The sequence below is a fragment of the Equus caballus genome, chromosome 4 (genome assembly GCF_041296265.1).
Source record: "Equus caballus isolate H_3958 breed thoroughbred chromosome 4, TB-T2T, whole genome shotgun sequence".
In the NCBI taxonomy this organism is placed as follows: domain Eukaryota; kingdom Metazoa; phylum Chordata; class Mammalia; order Perissodactyla; family Equidae; genus Equus; species Equus caballus.
The window spans coordinates 105082714-105100806 of record NC_091687.1 but is presented as its reverse complement, the minus strand read 5'-3'; the positions used below and the strand labels follow the sequence as shown (position 1 = coordinate 105100806).

Here is an 18093-nt window from a genome sequence, read left to right as displayed (position 1 = left end):
TTTAAAATACATTTTGGACTTGGTAATATTTTGTTTAGAATGTTTACGTCTATATTAAAAAATGAGACTTGCCTATAATTTTTATTTCTTGTACTGTTCTTGTTTGGTTATAAGAGTTCAAAGAATGAGTAGTTACATGTTGTCTTTTTCTACTCTCCAGAGGAGTTTACTTAAGATGGAATTTTCTGTTCCTTGAAACTTTTGCAGAATTTACCTATAAATCGTCTGGAGTTGGGCAATGTGGCAATGCATCTTGACCTGGAGTTTTCTTTGAGATAAAATCTTAAACAATTGATTCAATATATTTAACATTTATAGGACTCTTTAGGCTTTCTACTTCTTCTTAAACTAGTTTGGGAGATTAGATTCTTCTAGGAATTTGTCTAGGTCATATGATAATCATAAAGGAAGTCATAATACATTTCAAAGGATCAATATCAAACAATGTTTTCTAACCATAGTGCAATAAAATTAAAAAGTAATAACAAATGGATTGCTTAAAGAGGCTCACCTACTTGGAAAATAAATGCTGCTAAAGAATCATGGCTTTAAAAAGGAATTGGAAATCAGAAAAAATAAGAAATACGTAGAATTAGGTAATAATGAAAACACTACTTGTCAAAATTTGTGGGAAATGCCAGAGCAGAATTTAAAAGAAATTTTTTAGCTCCAAATAAATTTATCAGGCAACAAGAAAGGTTAAATAAAATGAACCCAAAAAGTGATCTTAAAGAAGTCAACAAAATGGAGAAAACAGTAACATAAAGGAGATTAACAAAACTAAAAGCGGGTCCTTTGAAAAGATTAGTAAGATAGAAACTGGCAAGATTGGTCAGGAAAACACAAAAGATGATGGAAATAGACAAAGAATTAAAAAGGGGAAATAAATACAGGTATATCAGGGATTTTTTTTCTTAGTGGGTATTATGAACAACAAAACATGAAAAATATGAAAACTTCATTGAGAGCAATAAATTCCCAGTACCGCCCTTATATCCTGGCAAGAGGGACCCCTGGTTTGGCCTGCTTTAGAGGGCCCAGCTCTGGCCCTCCTCTGGCTCTACCCCTCCCCAAAGGGCCAGGGGTACCCAGAACCAAGAGGATGTGCCCTTTGGAGCCTGTCTCCTCTCACCAGACCGAGGAGCTAGGGTGTGGAATGCTCTGTGCAGGCAGCTCTGAATTCACTTGCAGGGCTTGCGTAGGCTATTCTCTGCACACAGACTGTTCTCCCAAGGTGGGAGGCTGTTTGCGGGAGTGAAGATGGAGTTTAGAGATGTAGTTGGGTGTCTATACACATGCACAGGAGGCCTTCCGGACGGAGCAGGGCATGGGAAGAAAGGAGGGGGGCCTGCAGTGCAGGGGCCAGGGCACGGTTCTCCTCAGCCACCCTTCAGCCACTGCAGAATGGGCGTCGGAGTTCGAGAATTCTAAATTTGAACCTAACCTTCTAGGTTTTATGTAGCCACAGTTGTCATGGTAGGATGACAGAACAAACCTATTGAAAGTTTGTTAGCATGACTTATAATTTTAAATATTTAGATATATGGTGTGTGGATTTGCATTTGTATTTTTGCCGAAGGCCCTGCAGCATTTGAGGTGGACCTGTGTTTTAGTATTTCAGATTTATGGGAATTCATACTCTGGTGTTAGGTGTTGAGCTCTGGGGAGCAGTTTGCCATTATTTAGAAAGGAGACCATTTACCACCCAAGCCAGTAATGCCATGCCTAGACATATACCCAAGAGCAGTGCTATTCAGAGGGCCAGTTCTGCAGTAAGAAAGAAGGGCTTGCACCAGAACATCGTAAGTCAACTTTATCATGAAGCAACACTAGTTAGTGCAGCTGACATTTGTTTTACAGTAAGACTTTCTTGATGAAGGAAGCAAGGTGCTGATTTACCAGAAACCAACAGTTCTAGGACCGTATCTTGTGGAGTGCTGCCCCAGAGCAAGTCTTGCCCATGTGCCTAAAGAGCCGTGCACCAGAATATTTACAACAACATTTTTGCCAATAGCAAAAATCTGGTAGCAATCCAAGTGATCATCAACAAGAGGAGAGGAAACCAGATAGTGGTATGTTTACAGAATGGAACACAACATAGCAATGACAGTGAATGAATCAGAACTGCACATTTCAAAATGGATGAGTTTTATAGCTTAGTATTGGTGGGGTGAGGGAGAGAAGGAAGACAGGTTGTGCAAGCGTACACATACACCATTTAGATAAAGTGAAAAAATGCAAAAAAAAAATACTGTGTGTTGTTTAGGAATAAATATATAAGCAGCAAAATTATAAGAATACCAGGAAGGATCAACAACAAATTCAGGATAATGTTACCTCTTGGGGAGGAAGGGAGATCGGGCATGACTAGGCAAGTATGCTGCGTATGAAGGTTCTTGTTTTGTTATTTTATGCCTATTTGTCTGAAATATTTTAAATACATTTAAAAACAATTTCAATTTTGGCTAAATGCTTTTTGTAAAAAATATATTTTAATATCATATGATCCAGCAATCACACTCCTTGGTATTTATCCAAATGAACTGAAATCTTCTGTCCACACAAAAACCTGCACGCACATGTTTATAGCGGCTTTATTCATAACTTCCAAAACTTGGAAGCAACCAGGATGCTCCTCAATAGGTGGATGGAAAAATAAACTGTGGTACATCCAGATAATGGAATATTACTCAGCACTAAAAAGAAATGAGCTATGATTCCAATTGTGTGACATTCTGGAAAAGGCAAAACTATGGAGACGGTAAAATGTGAGTGGATGTCGCTGGTCAGTGGGGAGAAGGGATGAATAAGTGGAATACAGAGGATCTTTAGGGCAGTGAAACTGCTCTGTATGATGCTGGAATGGTGGGTACATATCATCATACATTTGTCCAAAAGATAGAAAGCGCAACATCAAGAGTGAACCCTGATGTCAACTATGGCCTTTGGGTGATTACCATGTGTCAATGGAGGTTCATTGATTGTAACAAATGTAGCGCTCTGGTGGAGGATGTTGACAGTGGGGAAGGCTATGCAGGTGTAGGGGCAGAGGGCATATGGGAAATCTCTGCACTTTCTGTCAATTTTGCTGTGAATCTAAAACCTAAAAAATGAGGTTTATTAATTAAAAAATATATTAAAAAAATCCAGATTCCTGTGAAGATAGTTAATTCTTTTTTTCAAAGTCAAATGCATCAACCACAGAATAGAGAGTATAACTCTGAAATGTTTAATATTAATGTAAAATCTATTCGGGAAAAGTTTTTTAATTGTGCATGACCGATTGTAATTTTATAGTTGCTAATTCTTGCCAGTGTTCTTGGTAGTTGATAACAAGAAAATTTTAATGGTTATGACCTGGTTAAGCCAAAGCATCCTTTCATAATACCGAATCTAATCAGCTTTAAGGCTAAGGTAAAGTAGTCAGGAATATTGCAGGTTAAAAAAAAGGCAAGCAAGCAAGCAACCAAACAAAAATGACCTGGTGAATGTTCAGGAACTATTTTTGAAAACCTGGTACTCATCGTTCTGTGGCTGGGACTTCCCTGACCTCCTGCTTCTCAGAGTCTCTAATGACTCCCAGGACAGAGCAGCATTTGGAGAAGTGCCCGGCCCCGTCCTCATCGTCATGCGGAAACGGAGGAGCCGTGCACGTAGGCTGCACTTACCCTTTAAAGTTCCTGAACCACAACATTCACGCAGATGTCATCCTTCTTTTGAACAGGAGACAAATGATCCCCGGCGGTCGTGCCCAATTTTAATCTCTAAATATATCTCACACATCAAATTCCATCACATGGTCCCTAAACCATGTGGCTAGATTATAAGCCCGTCTCCCAATGGATTCTTGCCCACCTTCTGCCACGCAAAGCGAGCGGTAACGGTGTCATCTCAACTCATCCTTATTGGCTAGTGGGCACAGTCTTTCCTCTTACTCCACTTCCAGCTGACATCTCTCTTGGCTCTGGCCCTTTCCACTTGGTCCCATTTTGGACTTTCCCTTTTTCTCTTCCCCTCCAAACACGCTCTTCCCCTGACCCTGGCTTCACACGCAGCCTTCTCCAAATATATTAGATGCCGGGTTAGAGGAAAAGTATCTTGAATGATCTTGACTTTAACATTCTAAACAAAATATAATTTAAAAAATCTCACTGTGAGAGCAACATCTATATGAATTTATATTCTTTTACTTAAGGAATTCAGAATATTCTGAGTTTTGGAAAAATTGTACGGAACCCATAGTGCCATCCAGAGACAACTACGGTGAAGACTTTGATGTAGGTTCTAGTGATCTAACAGATTTAAATCAGATCTCCCCCAGATGCTCCACCCATCCCCCCTAGCATCCTTCACAACATGGCATGGGCAGTGATCTTTTCTCATCTTCTTTTAAACACATATACGACATACTTAAAACATATATGTCTTTTAAACACATAATATCATTCATATTCATAGTTCAAAGACTAATTTCATTCGTTCACATCAAAATACCTCTGGCCTAGGAGTGTTTTCTTCCTTTTTTTCACCTTGTGATGTTCAATAGGCTTTCCCCGACACTGGGAGCAGACAGCCAGGGCCTGCCTAGCGCTGAGCCCTTCCCAGCAGGCAGGTGTCACCCTCTTGCTGGCCCTTCAGTTCATGCAGCTGTTCCCAGGGAAAGGCCTTTAAGCCCTATTCTGTTCTCTAATGACAGGCCCAGAAGACACCCTGAGCCTGTGGCAGGCATCAGTTTTGGGCACTAGGCCACAATCAGAGTGTGTCAGAGTGGGCGGCTGGAAGGAGCCAGTACCTAGAAAACGGGAAGAAAGCGAGTTTGTGGCAGGGAGCTAGATGAGGAAGCCTGTGGTCCCAGTGGAACTGGACACAAGACCGAGACAAATCCAAAGTAGGGGTTCCTACTTCTACCAAAAATGCATGCCTAGCACGAAGCGGGTGTGGGGAGTCAGGCCGGCAAAGCCTGAGTGGAGAGGAGGTGTCAGAGAGCAAAGGCAGGCGGTGAGTTGAAGGCCCAGTCCTTACGGAGAGGGACCAAGAACCCAGGCTGGAAGATGGAGAAGAGGTGCAAAGCCTGCAGAGGGAAGGTGCTTGGCCCTGCGCCAAAGGGTGACCCAGATCGAGGCCTCCTCTTGACTTCAGTCCAGGGCAGGACCTTGCCTGGGAGTCACGCGCAGGCTCCTGCATAGAGAGGAGCACAGATCAGGACTCCTCCCTCCACCTTAGAGGGTAGAAACATACAATTTGCACACTGGAGAATTTCAAGTCAGCCTGACTCAGGGGTTAAACAGAGGATGACTCAGTGGGCTACTTTGTGAGGACTATTGTCCCAAGGAGATTCCCTGTCTCTTTAGGGCAGTGAACCTGTCTCTGTCTCTCTCTCTTAAATGTCCTTTAGCCCAGTGCCCAGACAGACAATAGACAGCACAAACCTTTGTTGGATGAACAAATGAATGGATTTGCAAGAGATGATATTGATTGACTAAAATGGCAGTTGCTCCGTCTTAGAATCATAGCCTTACCTTACGTCTTCCTGTGGCCATGTTAGATTGACCTCGCTCTGCGCTGGAGTAGACCCAAACAGCGCCTCCCCTCTCTCCCAGGTGAGGATCCCTTCAGTATCCCCTCCACTGGACAAGAGTTCTTCACATTTGCCTGAAGGGCCTGGAAGCTCCCAGGAACACTCTTCAAGGCTGAGGCTTGTGAAGTCCTACTTGTGTTTTGGAAAAGTAACGACCTTTCCTGGATGCTGTCAAGGAGGGCAACAATTCACCACCAATAACTGAAATGGAGTCATACCTATCTCCAGAGGCAGCTGGAGGATTCAGAAATAGGATGGGTGACTCGCTCCTGACCAGCAGCTTGGCGTGACCACAAGTGAGGTCACAGCTAAGTGAGAAGTGCCTGGGGCAGCCTGGAGGTGAAAGAGGGGCCAGTCGGTGGTATAATGGGCAGCTCCCTCCACGCTCATTATCCCCACCTGCTCCTGTCTTCTCGGATTAGAATCCTAAAGCGAGTTTACAGAAAGTCAGCTGGAGCCCGTCCTCCATGTAATTCAGATCACGTTGCCTGCAGCTCCTAGGAACTCAAATAAACAGAAGGACTGATATTACTACTGAAAATGTAATTAAGGGCATTCATTGTAAAGTAATAACGAATTACCTCACCCTCACCATACGGCCAGAACTGATTAACACCTAGAGGAAATGATCTAAAACCTCTAAAACCAGAATTAATGTTTCGGAGCATAATGAGAGACTTTTTTTTTTAAAAGAAAAAGTGGTTGGGAGTTTACTAAACCAAGAGGCAAAAATAAAATACTGGGGATACCATCCTGAAAAATCTCATTTAGACTAGGCGAGTTATGTTTTCAGTGTAGAATCATATCACAAATGCAAAAATATTATAAGATTTGTAAACTGGAATTGTCATTTAATTGAATGAGTTTCCCTCTCCGGTTGCTCTTACAATTATGAGGAATTAGTGGAGGAGTCTCCACCTGGACTGACAGGTTCTTGAATCACCAGGGATGGGCTTAGCCCATTGATTGAGAGTCTTTTTGTCCTACGTCACTGGTTGAAATGCTGTTTGTAGGGAGGAAGATGATGCAGTGTGATCTGATCCCTTAGGATTAGTTAAAATGGAAGAAATGTTAGAATTTCTGGGCAGTGCCAAACAGGTTAGCATTACAAGAGATGCCTAGAAAGATGGAGACCCATTTGGAAGACAATGCTGCTATTAAAGTGAGTTTACAGGTGCACCTAGGGGAATTATGGGATACCTAAGGCTGTTCTGGGCACTTGATTAGCATATGTGCCCTAGGGCCATCTAGGGAAACATAAAGAAGCAGATTGGGGATTTTTTTTTTTTCCTACCAGAATCCCTTAGATTACCTTGTATATTGCTAGGAGGAAGTTTAATGGGCTCAGCACTACCCTAGAGGAAGGGTGGGGAGGAGGGGAATTTTTTTTTCTGCAAATACGTCTGTGGGTGGCAGGGGATAATGCTCCCCTGCAGCAGGGCTGGAAGAGCTGGTAGGCCTGGAGTTCCAGGACCTTTGCTGGAAGCCTGAATCTGCAGCTGTCAATGCTGACTCCAGTTTTGCCTTTTCACTGCTCTGTCTTTGGCCATCAGAGAAATGGACAAACCTCATAGTTTATTTCCTAAACCACCTCTAAAAAGGTTAACACCTTAAGTTAGGAACGCCTAACATTTGGTCAAGACCAGGGCTACCTAGATGACAGTAAATCAGAGAATTCTCAAGGTGGATGAAATTATTCCTAGACAAAGCAGCTCTGCGATTTGGGCTGAGGAGTGAGTCAGCTGGTCACCCTAGGGCTGAAAAGAGCCGCTGGACAAGCCTAATTGTTTTAATGACCCAGATTGGATTCAGGGAATATCTGCACGCTTCTGTGATTAGTGCATCAATGCTGAGATTTCTTCACATCATGACTGAGAGGGGAGCTGCTAAGAAGATGATCCCTTGTGATGCAAAAAACAACTTTTGAGGAAAACAACTTTGTTTTACCAAGTTGCTGCCTAGGCATTTCACAGTAAGCTAACCCTGCTCACACCCAGTCTGGACATTTAGATAAGGACTTGAGTTCAGGACGCTTGTCATAGGTTCCCACTATACTTTTCACGGGGCACTTTTAAAAACAACCACTTAGAATTAAGCCTGTGAAAAGTTAGGGACCTCAGCCCCAACCACCTTATAAGCAACAGGTGCTTGTTACCCTGCTCTCCATCTCCTGCTTCCTGGCGACCTGGGACTGAGGACTGCCCCCTCCCCTCCCCTCCCCGCCCTGCTCAGTTGTGCCCCCTTGCTTCTGGGATCTGTAAAAAATCCTGTGACTCTGCTTCCTTTGTGTGGGTGTATTGAAACTGCTTTCAATGAGAATGACTTGGTGGGTTTCACTTCCCCAGAGTGGGAACTCGGATGCTGAGGGGGCTCCCTGCTGCCCCCGTGTGGATGGCTTGTGCCTCCTCATTCAGAAGGTCATAATTTGCATACTCCTAATACACCAGTTCCGGCTTCTCAACACACCCTTTAGGGAAAAATAAAAACCTCTGCCTCTAGAACACAGAGCTGGATTTCTCTTCCATTGCTGAGCCTGTGCTCAGCGACTCTCTGCCCCTCACTCTCTGGACATCTTTTGTACTAGATGATCTTCTAATTGCCCAGATGTGCCGTCTCATCTGCCTGGGTCCCATCTGGGACATTATAAAGAGCTCAAACCTGGTTCAGTCACGGAGCCCCATTGAAGGACCTCACCTTAAATCCATGAACAAAGAGATTCTGCAGTCCTGTCGTCTAAAATGCCTGAAAATTTCAATGTTGTGACAGATGGCCCGCTCTCGGTGTAAGCAACGATGCTCTCACCGGGCCGTTCATTCTGTTTGTGAAATTTAAATATCTGAACAATGACTGATGTGCCAGTGGGAAGTCCACCTTCAGTCCCAGGAATTAATTGGATCTCAGCAGTCCTGGTAGAAATTGAGCAGCAAACGGCCTTCTTTATGGCATGTGCTTGGGCTCCCCTAGTCGTTGAGCTATGACCGCGCATGGGGCTGGAGGTGCGGGTGGGGACAGGGTTGGAAGCAACCCTTCTAGCAGAAAACGGGGTATTCTGCAAACAGAATACGGAAGGAACTAAGGGAGCAGGCGGACGAGACCGCTCAGTGGAGAAGCTCAGAGGGGAAATCAACGCTTTTTCTCTCTGAGAAAGTCCTGAAAGCTTTTGACTTGAAGAAAAGCAAAAACTGCAGTTTAAAGTAACGTGATCATTGTAAAATTATGGACTCTTTCAAATTACAAAGTTCTGTTTATGAAAGAGAGAGTTTGAGGTTTCCCTTTAAATTAGCTTAATGGGGAAAATCAGGATTATACTGTGCGGTTTACCAACAGTTAATGACTATGACTGTGTGTGTGCTTCGCCTTCCCACAAAAATATGTTTTTCTTTGCTTAAATTAGTAATTTGTTAATGTTAATGCCTTATTGGTTTAATAATACATTTATTAAAAGCAGTTTATTTTCACAGAAAAACACGAATTTTCTGGTATTGTGTGCTATAAATGAGAAATGCTATTATTCCCATTGGTGGCTAATTCTATTGCACCCCATAACCAGGTGCCGGACTTCACCCAGTGTTCAAAATCCAGATTATAAGCTCAGTGCTGAGGACACTAAGGACTCCTCTGCAAACCTCAACCTTCATTAAAGGGACAAAGCAACAGAATGAGGGCCCAGGCGTGGCACAAACGTGGGAGGTGGCCTGGGCGTGAAGATCCTCTACTGTGAAGCGTCTGTCATACTTTCGAGGGCTTTGCTCTGAGTATCTACACAGACGAAGTCAGAGTATCATAGCTGAGCTGTTAAAAATCAAAGCAAAACCAAAATATACTTACGAATAACTCTTACTGTTTATCACTTGAAACACCTCCTTTTCTCATTGATTATGTATACCTTTGGTCTTTGTCTTGCAAGAAAGACTGCTATAAGAATGTTTATCACCACTGTGTTTGTACTGATGAATTTAAAGAGTCTAGGAGATCATTTCCGAAACAAGTGTTTGGCAGGCCCTAAGGCGTTGACACCTGACTTAGAAACTCCCAAAGATAAGTACAAAGCTGCAAGAGATACTTTCAACCCTTTCCTTGTGGAATTGGTTGTTGCATGGAGGGCGGCATTGTGGAAAGGTGCATGGGATTCTGCAGGACCAGGGTTAAGGCCCCCAGTGGATTGGGCTCTCTAAGCAGCCCTGTTTCTATTCTGGGCTTTGGCCTGGGGGCCTCCTAGGGGCTGACAACAGCTGCTTTGGGGCTCTGGAGGGGGGGTCCTCCAAGGGACAACCGAGCAGCTGCTGTGCTCCATCTTTCTCTTGCCATCATCGAGGGCCTCTTCCTCCTCCGTCTCTGCCTTCCGTCCTCCTAACTGGAGGCTTTTCCACCCTCGGCATTGCATCAGCCAGTCTCTACCAGGGCGGTAAGCCCTGCCTGGATATTTCTGTTGGAATTGAAAAAACTGATCTCCGGTGTTTCTTGAGCTCTTAAATGCTAAGCGCTTCAAGTGAATTATGCCCCCTGAACCACTTCATCTGGACAATTGCAGACCGATGACTTAGCGCTCGTTCTTAGGGAGATCAGGCTTCCTAGTTAAGTAGCTGTTGACATCGATCTGGGGAGAAGGAAAGACATACAGGCCTAATCTTCGTCTGGAGAAATGACTTGGCCTTGGCTGGGCTAAGCCCGACGTGGCCTGAAATGCTGGAGTCCCATTCGTGGTGTTATTTCAGACTGAATAAGCCAGATGATGGGAAATCTAATGTTTGTAGATGAACGTCTTGTTGGAATCCATGGCCAGACCACACTGTTGGCAGGAATTGAATTTTCCCTGAAGGGAGGGGATATTCCCACCACCAATGATCCTGGGAAGAGGTTAACCCTGGGACAGGGAATGAGTACTGGGAAAGTGGGCCTTGGCCTGGAAGAGGGCTTGGAGAAACTGCTTTTCTCTGGGCCCCATGGCTGAGTAGGAACACAGGTGGAGTGATCGGTGCCTGTAAATTCTGAAAGCAGCCATTTGTAGAATGCACTTTTAGAGGGTTTCTGTATTGCACTTCCTTTCTATTATTGCCAGGGGTTGTAGACACCTGTTGTTTTCACCGTCCCAATATTCATTTTACCCTTTTCTGGTAATAGCACCTTCCATTTCCTTCAGGCTATTGGACTCGGCACGTATTCCATGGGTTTCAGACAGGGCTGGCCCATCCCATGGCTTTATGGATGTGCATGTGACACAGACCTGGCCAATGAGAGTACTGTGCACCCCTGGCCCTAGTGCTTGGCTCATGGCTGAGCATATGACCCAAGCTGGGCCAATCAGAGCCAGCGCTAGAACTTGCCAGGACTACTGGGAAAAAGTCACCGTCTTATAACTGGGATGAATGAGCACGGAGCTGCTGGGGGCCTCCACTTGGAGAATAAAGCACACAGAGCCCAACAGAGCCAAGAAAGGGAGTTTGACTCCTGAGGACGTTCTTCGAGCCTCTGAATCCGGCCACGCCCAAATGAAGAGTATGCCTACCCTCTTCCAGTTATGTGAAGCAATAAACTCCCCTTTTGGCTTGTCAGTTTCAATTGGGGTTTCTGTCATTTGCTCCCAAAGATATCTTATTAAATGTGCAAGCCGTGTCCCATCTATCACAGTGGGAAATTCAGGAAGGGTCTATGCCCATGCTTGGAGAAAAGCGCATTGTGGGAGAAGAGCAACAGCTTAAGGAAGTGGATACAGATCTGACAGGAATAATCTGCAGGGAAGGAAGTGGACAACAGCAGTCCAAGCCAGATCACTGGTGAGGGCAGCAAGCTTCAGACTGGACAGACGGGGGACCTGTCTTTATTCTCTGTAGATTCTCAGGAATACCTAGGAAAGGAGAGCTGGTCAAAGGCCCTAGGGTTATAATAATTTGGGTGTTAAATGGGAATGCTATCTCATTCCCCTTGTGTGTATCCAGGCAGTGAGGCCAGGCAACATTTGGATTACACAGCTAAGTGTTTGACATTTTGCCAGGGAGGAACAAACAGTGTCGGCTGGGGAGAGCTGGGTAAACAAAAGTCTCAAGTTCCCTCTGGGAGTTTCAGATTGTAGGCAGGTGCCGAATCCATAAAAAATATTGTAGGAACACTCCATAAATCCAAACTACCGAGGAGGGCTGGAAGGAGGGCTGAGATCATTGAAAACGCTCAGGGCGAGACCTACAGCTCTTCATCTTTATTTCTTACTCCCGCCTTGTGAACCTGGATCACCTCCAAATGAGCTCACTGGAGAGGCAGAAGGGACTGGGGAGCCTCTGCCTCATGGTGGGGTGAGGAAGGATGCTTTGGGATGGAGGAGGTTCCTGCTGGAGGGAGCCATTAGGTGAACACCCGGGGGCTTCTCCGGCTTCCTTTCACCCTTTATCTCTCCCCATCTTTGGTCCAGGCATCGTTTCTTCTCTGCATAAAAGTTGCCCTAAAAGTAGTTCTAAAAATGCTTCTCTTTGAATTATAGGGACTGTAGGTGAATGAGCCTCGCTGGCCTTGAAGAGGCAACACGTCAGGCCCTGGGTGAAGAGATTTTCCACACGAAGTGAAAATGGCACTTCCCAGCCTGGGCCCCGGGGGCTTCAGCAAGACGGACCTGGCACTCTAGGGAGAAGAATAGGGACAGAGAAGGAAAGAGGAAGGCAGATAAGGAGTCGGGGACTTCCAGGCGCCTATCCAAGGGAGACAGGCCTTTCATATCCTCCGAGCATTCCTGACGGGAACTATAGACACTGTATTTTGTAGCATGTCCAAGTGGGTTTGTGACTGTCTGTGTTCCCTGGATGATAGTCGGTGTAACAAATGTACTCCTTCAGAGGGTATGAGGCAGGATAGCACACTTACATTTACATTTTTTATTTCTCTATATTAGTAAAGTCATTAAGAAAAGGTGGCCAATGAGAGGCATAAAAATAATAAGAGAAAGATCATAGACTAGGAACTGATTAAGTTCCAATCTTATTAGCACATACCAGGCCGTAATTCCGGAGGTCACACAACAAGGTTTCATCAACAAGATGAAGTCCCTATCAACAGGGACTTTAGAAAGTCCTCCTGATTTTAACAAATGGGTCATTTGGGGAAAGGAATTGAATTTCAAGAAATTGAAATGTATGGGATTGCTTAAAACCGAGCTGAAGGACATGGATTTAGAAAACTCTGTTGACCTGGCAAATAAATAATGACCTTTGGCAGGTTCCATCTCAATAGCTTCTGGTGCATTTTGTTAGGCACCCATGGGAGCTATGCCTGCAGTGGTCTTGAGTTCTTTGGTCCTGAGTTTTCAACCAATTAACCATACCTGCTCAAAATCATCATTCCCCTAGGAAGGTAGTAAAAAAAGTAGAGAGATGATGAAGAAATAATTCACATTTTTAAGATATGTTTATACAGGTGTGGTTAAGAATCTTTGAATTTTTTGAGTATTTTCTGATATTAAACATGATGGAAACATTTAAGAAAATTTGATCTATTAAATTTATGATTATGATTTATTAGAATTACAAAAATTACTTAAGAGATTAGGGAGCTTTTGCCTTCTGTGGGAGATGCTGTCAGAGCTGCGCTCTGAGATATCCTCTCAGCACTCTTTACCATTTTCACGTGCATGGGTCCCAGTGATTTTCACTCCGACAGCCAGTACCTGCAAATTGGAGGGCTGCTGCCAAGCTGTCAGGTTTTTTTTTAAAGATTTTATTTTTTTCTTTTTCTTCCCAAAGCCCCCCAGTACATAGTTGTATATTCTTCATTGTGGGTCCTTCCAGTTGTGGCATGTGGGACGCTGCCTCAGAGTGGCTTGATGAGCAGTGCTATGTCCGTGCCCAGGATTCGAACAAACGAAACACTGGGCTGCCTGCAGTGGAGTGCGCGAACTCAACCACTCGGCCACAGGGCCAGCCCCCTAATAAATCACTTTTGCATGAATTCTTATCTCAGAGCGTACCATCGGTGAACTGAACCTAAGACATTTTCTTAGGTGTTGGAAGTATTTGAGAGAAGCAGATGCACTGAATTTATGATTAGAGTTTGAAATGTCTAAGGGAATTTAATTTCATTTTCTAAGTAATGTTAAATGTTTAAGGATGATTTGATCAGTTGAGTTCACTGAAATACCAGTAGAGAAACAAATCAAAGGGATCGTTATTTTTTATATGGAATTTGTTAGATTTATAAATAAAATAGCAAGATTTATAAATTGAGCTTAAAGCTTTAAGAGAAACTTGGTTTCTAATTTATAACTTTAATAAATTTAACTTGAGGAAAACGAAGATCTTTAGGAATTCCTTTCCAGGCTGGAGAGTCCTTTTTGGGCAATAGAAACTCACTACACTTTGGAAAAAATAAATATTGAATGAACAAACTCAAGGCTTATGTTTATGTTTATAAATATCTCTAGCTATTTATGTATGCTATTACATGTTTGTAGCTATTCTTCCTTGTAAATGTAACTTATCGGATGTATCGAGCAAGGTATGTAAAATACTCAAGTCAATATCAAAATGTCAACTCCGAACTAAAAATTAGAAACACCCATAAATTATCTCAGATACTCATTTACCAAACTAGACAACTAATTACAATTATGCTCATCAATGCACATAAAATAAGTAGTTCAACACAAAAATGAATCTATAAAAAGGTGCATCAATAATCATAAATGCAGGATATCATTACCCCCCCCCCCCCATTTTGGTAATCATCGGAGGGAACTATAATTTTAAAATCTGAAATTTCACCTTGAAACTAAAAGGTGGGATAAATACAGTCTAGTTGAATATATTTTAGGTGTGTCTGTTTTTCTGAGGGCGGTATTCAGTCTTGCTAAAGAAAATGAGGACAGAATTCAGAAAATGAAATGAGGTGGTATTTATTTAATCACAATAACAGGTAGTGGAAATTTTATCTGCGTTTTCCTAACTGTATAAAATACAGGATAAAACTCTTAGTGCTTTGAGAGACACACAGGTTATTGACAGGAATTTAGGGCTTAAATGCTTGTCGTTGATAAATTAATTTTACTGTCTGGTCATGATGATGGTTCTCTCAAACTTTAAGGCAGAACCATTCTCAGTTTACCCAGCTCTTTGATTTTATAAGAAAGTAGGGGCTGGATATGAACACACTTACACCCCCCTCTTCCTCTGGGGAGGCGAGGAGAATGAATTACGGGGGAGACACATTGAAAGTACAAATATCACTTTATTTAAATTATTCGATAGTTATACTAGTCAGTAATAAAAAAAACCTAAAAACAAATTCAAACATTCAAATTTGTTCCTCAGCACATCAGTTTTGAAGCAAGGTGTGCAAACAATTTTTTCACACAAAACCATGAATGTTGGTATCTGTTACAAAAATATTAACATATTCAGAAATATTGGAAAAATAGACCAAGTAAATAAATGTATGTAATCATGTATTATAATTATGTAATCATAATCATACATATTAAGCCACATTTGAAATATGTCTGAAACAAATTCTTTCAGTTCACAAAATATTTCTATTAGCCTATATTATGTTATTCTTCACACATTGAATAAACATAGGTCTCACCTTAAGGAAGTTTATTTTATAGACTTTCCTATGGCAAGAAGTAATAAAGTAATCAGAGTGGGCTAGAATGAAAGAGTTTCACACTTAGCAGCTACGTGTGAAAAAGTGATCTTCCACCAAGAGAAGCAAAAACGAGAGTCTGCTTGAAAGGAGGATGGAAGGAATCCGAGGGATGTTTCCAAATTTATTTAGCAGACTTTGCTAAAAAGTAATAACACGAATATACTACGAATTCATTTCAGAACTGTTTTCATGCTCCTTTGCGATGCTACTTAAACTGGCTCCTGTTCTCCAGACCCTGCCTTGTCTTCCTGGTTCAGAGCCACGTGTGTGACAAACACGTCTTCTCAATTGGTCTAATTTTGACTTTGCTTCTGACTTGTAGGTCAACCTAACCCCGTTGTCATAAAGACATTCTTCTCGATTACATTTCATAGCTTTACAGTTTTTCTCTTCATATTTAGGTCTTTAATTCCTTTGGAACTGATTTTTGTGTATGCAATTCACTTTTTTAATAGGGGTCTAGTTGTCCCAGTACCATTTGTTGGGATGTTTTAAGATTTTTAATTTGGTGAACCAGTTTTGATAAATTATTTTTTTTCTGGAAATATTAATTTCTGGAGAAGTTTACTGGTGTAAAATTGGTCATAATAGTGTCCCTTCTTTGTTTTGTCTTTAACTTCTTCCTTTCTAAGCACATTCGGCATCCTCTTTTCCTTCCTGATTTTGGTTATTGGTGCCTTTCTCTTTTTTTCCTTGGTTGGTTACTTTTATTAGTCTTTCTGAAGAACCAACTTTTGGCCTTACCGATACCCTCTATCGTTTATTTTTTAAAAAATTTTCATTAATTTCTGCTTTGCCCTCTCTATTTATTTGGGTTTATTTTGCTATTCTTTTTCTAATGCGTTAGGTGGATGTGTCACACAGTTTTTAGCTGTTCTTATTTTGAATATCTGCACTTAAGACTACATAAATTTCTAAGTGTTGCTTTAGCTTTATCACACAAGTTTTGATATGTAATATTTTCATTAAATGTTTGGTTTGAACTACTTTCGACTGTACGTTATAATTCCTCCCTCATTCATTAATTGTGTTAGACACGTGTTTCTCAGTTTGCACACACATGAGTATTTTCCTGTTTATCTTTTGGATTTTGATTCTTAGTGAGATTAAGTTATGGTCATTGAACATGCTAAATTTCATTCATATTTTTTAAAATTTGTTGAGGCTTGTTTAATGGTCAATTGGCCAAACATATGGTCAATTTTTGTAAACATTCCATGTCTTCTTGAAAAGAGTGCATATTCTGCATAATTGAGTAAGATGTTCTGTATGTGCCCATTAGAATGTTTTTTAATCATGTTGTTCAAATCTTTTCAATCCTTCCTGATTTTTTTCTGCTTGCTCTACTAATAACTCAAAAAAGTATACTTTTCTTTATAAGATCTTTTCTTATAAGATCTCTCATACTACTTGTGGACCATTCTGTTACTCCTTATAGTTCTTCAATATTTACTTTACATATTTTGAGGCTATATCTTATAGGCACATAAGTTAAATTTTTTTTGTCTTCTTAGTGAGTTGAATCTTTTGTCATTACGATGTAGCTTTTTTCCTATAGTATTACTTTTTGCATTAAGTTTTTTTTTTTTTGGTGAGGAAGATTGTCACTGAGCTAACATCGGTGCCCATCTTCCTCTATTTTTGTGTGTGTGGGATACCGCTACAGCATGGCTTGATGAGTGGTGTGTAGGTCTGTGCCTGGGATCCGAACCTGTGAACTCCTGGCCACTGAAGTGGAGTGCTTGAACTTAACCACTATGCCACCGGGCTGGCCCCTTAATCTATTTTTCTATAGTGACATCTTTCTTTTCATTAGTGTTTGTGTGGTACCTTTTTCCATCTTTTTACTTTCATCTTTTCTGTATTATTATGTATTGGATGTGTTTTTTATAAATAGCATAGGGATGGATTTAATTTTTAAAATCCAGTCTGACCATATTTTTCTTTTATTTGGAGAATTTTATCTATTTCCATTTAATATAATTACTGGTGTAATTAGGTTTAAATACATCATTTTATTGTGTGCTTTCCATTTGTCCTGCTTTTCCTGTTTCTTTTTCTTTTCTTTCCTCCTTTGTTACTTTTTTTCTTGTTTTATTTTGGAATGATATAGCATTTTTTCAACATTCAATTACTTCTTAATTCTAGCTTTGAAATTATTCTTTCTGTTTCTACTCTTTTACTGCTTACCCAAGAAATTTTCACTTGCATACTCATGTTATCAAATTCTAGATTAATCAGTATCTTTATCCTGATTTTGGATGATATGAAGAATTTAGAACAGTTCAAATTCATTAATCTTCTTGACTTACATATGGTCATATATTTTAGTTCTTTTTAGAACTTCACTAGACATAGTTGTCACAAATTTAGAGTCAATACCCATGTACGTCAATCTACAGATTTCTTTGTTCTTCATTTCCTCTTGCATTTCAGACCCATCCATCTTGAATCCCTTTCGCTCTGCCTGCAGTCCGTCTTTAGTAATTCATTTAGCGAGCGTCTGAGGAAAGACACATCTTGCTGGTGAAGTTGATTAGGGTACACCACCAGATACGGGGACCGAATGAGGACCGTGAGTTCTGGATGACGTGCTATTTCTCACTCCACCCAAGGCTGAAACAGCAGTCTCTGAAGTTTGCGTCTTTCCAGAATCTGAGACAGCATGGCCCTGGGATGCTGGTGAACAGGACAGCAGGCAGGTTTGCTTCTCCATGTGGCCGTGTCAGTCACTGGGGAGAACAACGTGTGTGAGCATTTCTGCTGCTCTAGATGGATCCGTCACTGGCTTTGGAGCTTGTTTTCTCATTGGCTCGACTTAAGAAGGTTCTAGAGGTGAGATGAGAGTGCACGGACTCACTGGTCTGAATGATGTTAGTTTCTGAGATGCG

General features: G+C 41.7%; 1 long non-coding RNA gene across 2 annotated transcripts in view; it reads right to left on the bottom strand.

Annotated features, from left to right (window-relative positions):
- Positions 1-5804, bottom strand: part of LOC138923839 (uncharacterized) — a 52603-nt gene extending 46799 nt beyond the window's left edge. The window contains exon 1 of one of the 2 annotated variants that reach the window (XR_011438020.1): positions 5520-5804. This is a non-coding gene — a long non-coding RNA (uncharacterized lncRNA). The remainder of the gene's footprint in view (positions 1-5519) is intronic. The other variant, XR_011438019.1, reaches the window with a different exon arrangement.
- Between the last annotated feature and the right edge of the window lie 12289 nt (positions 5805-18093).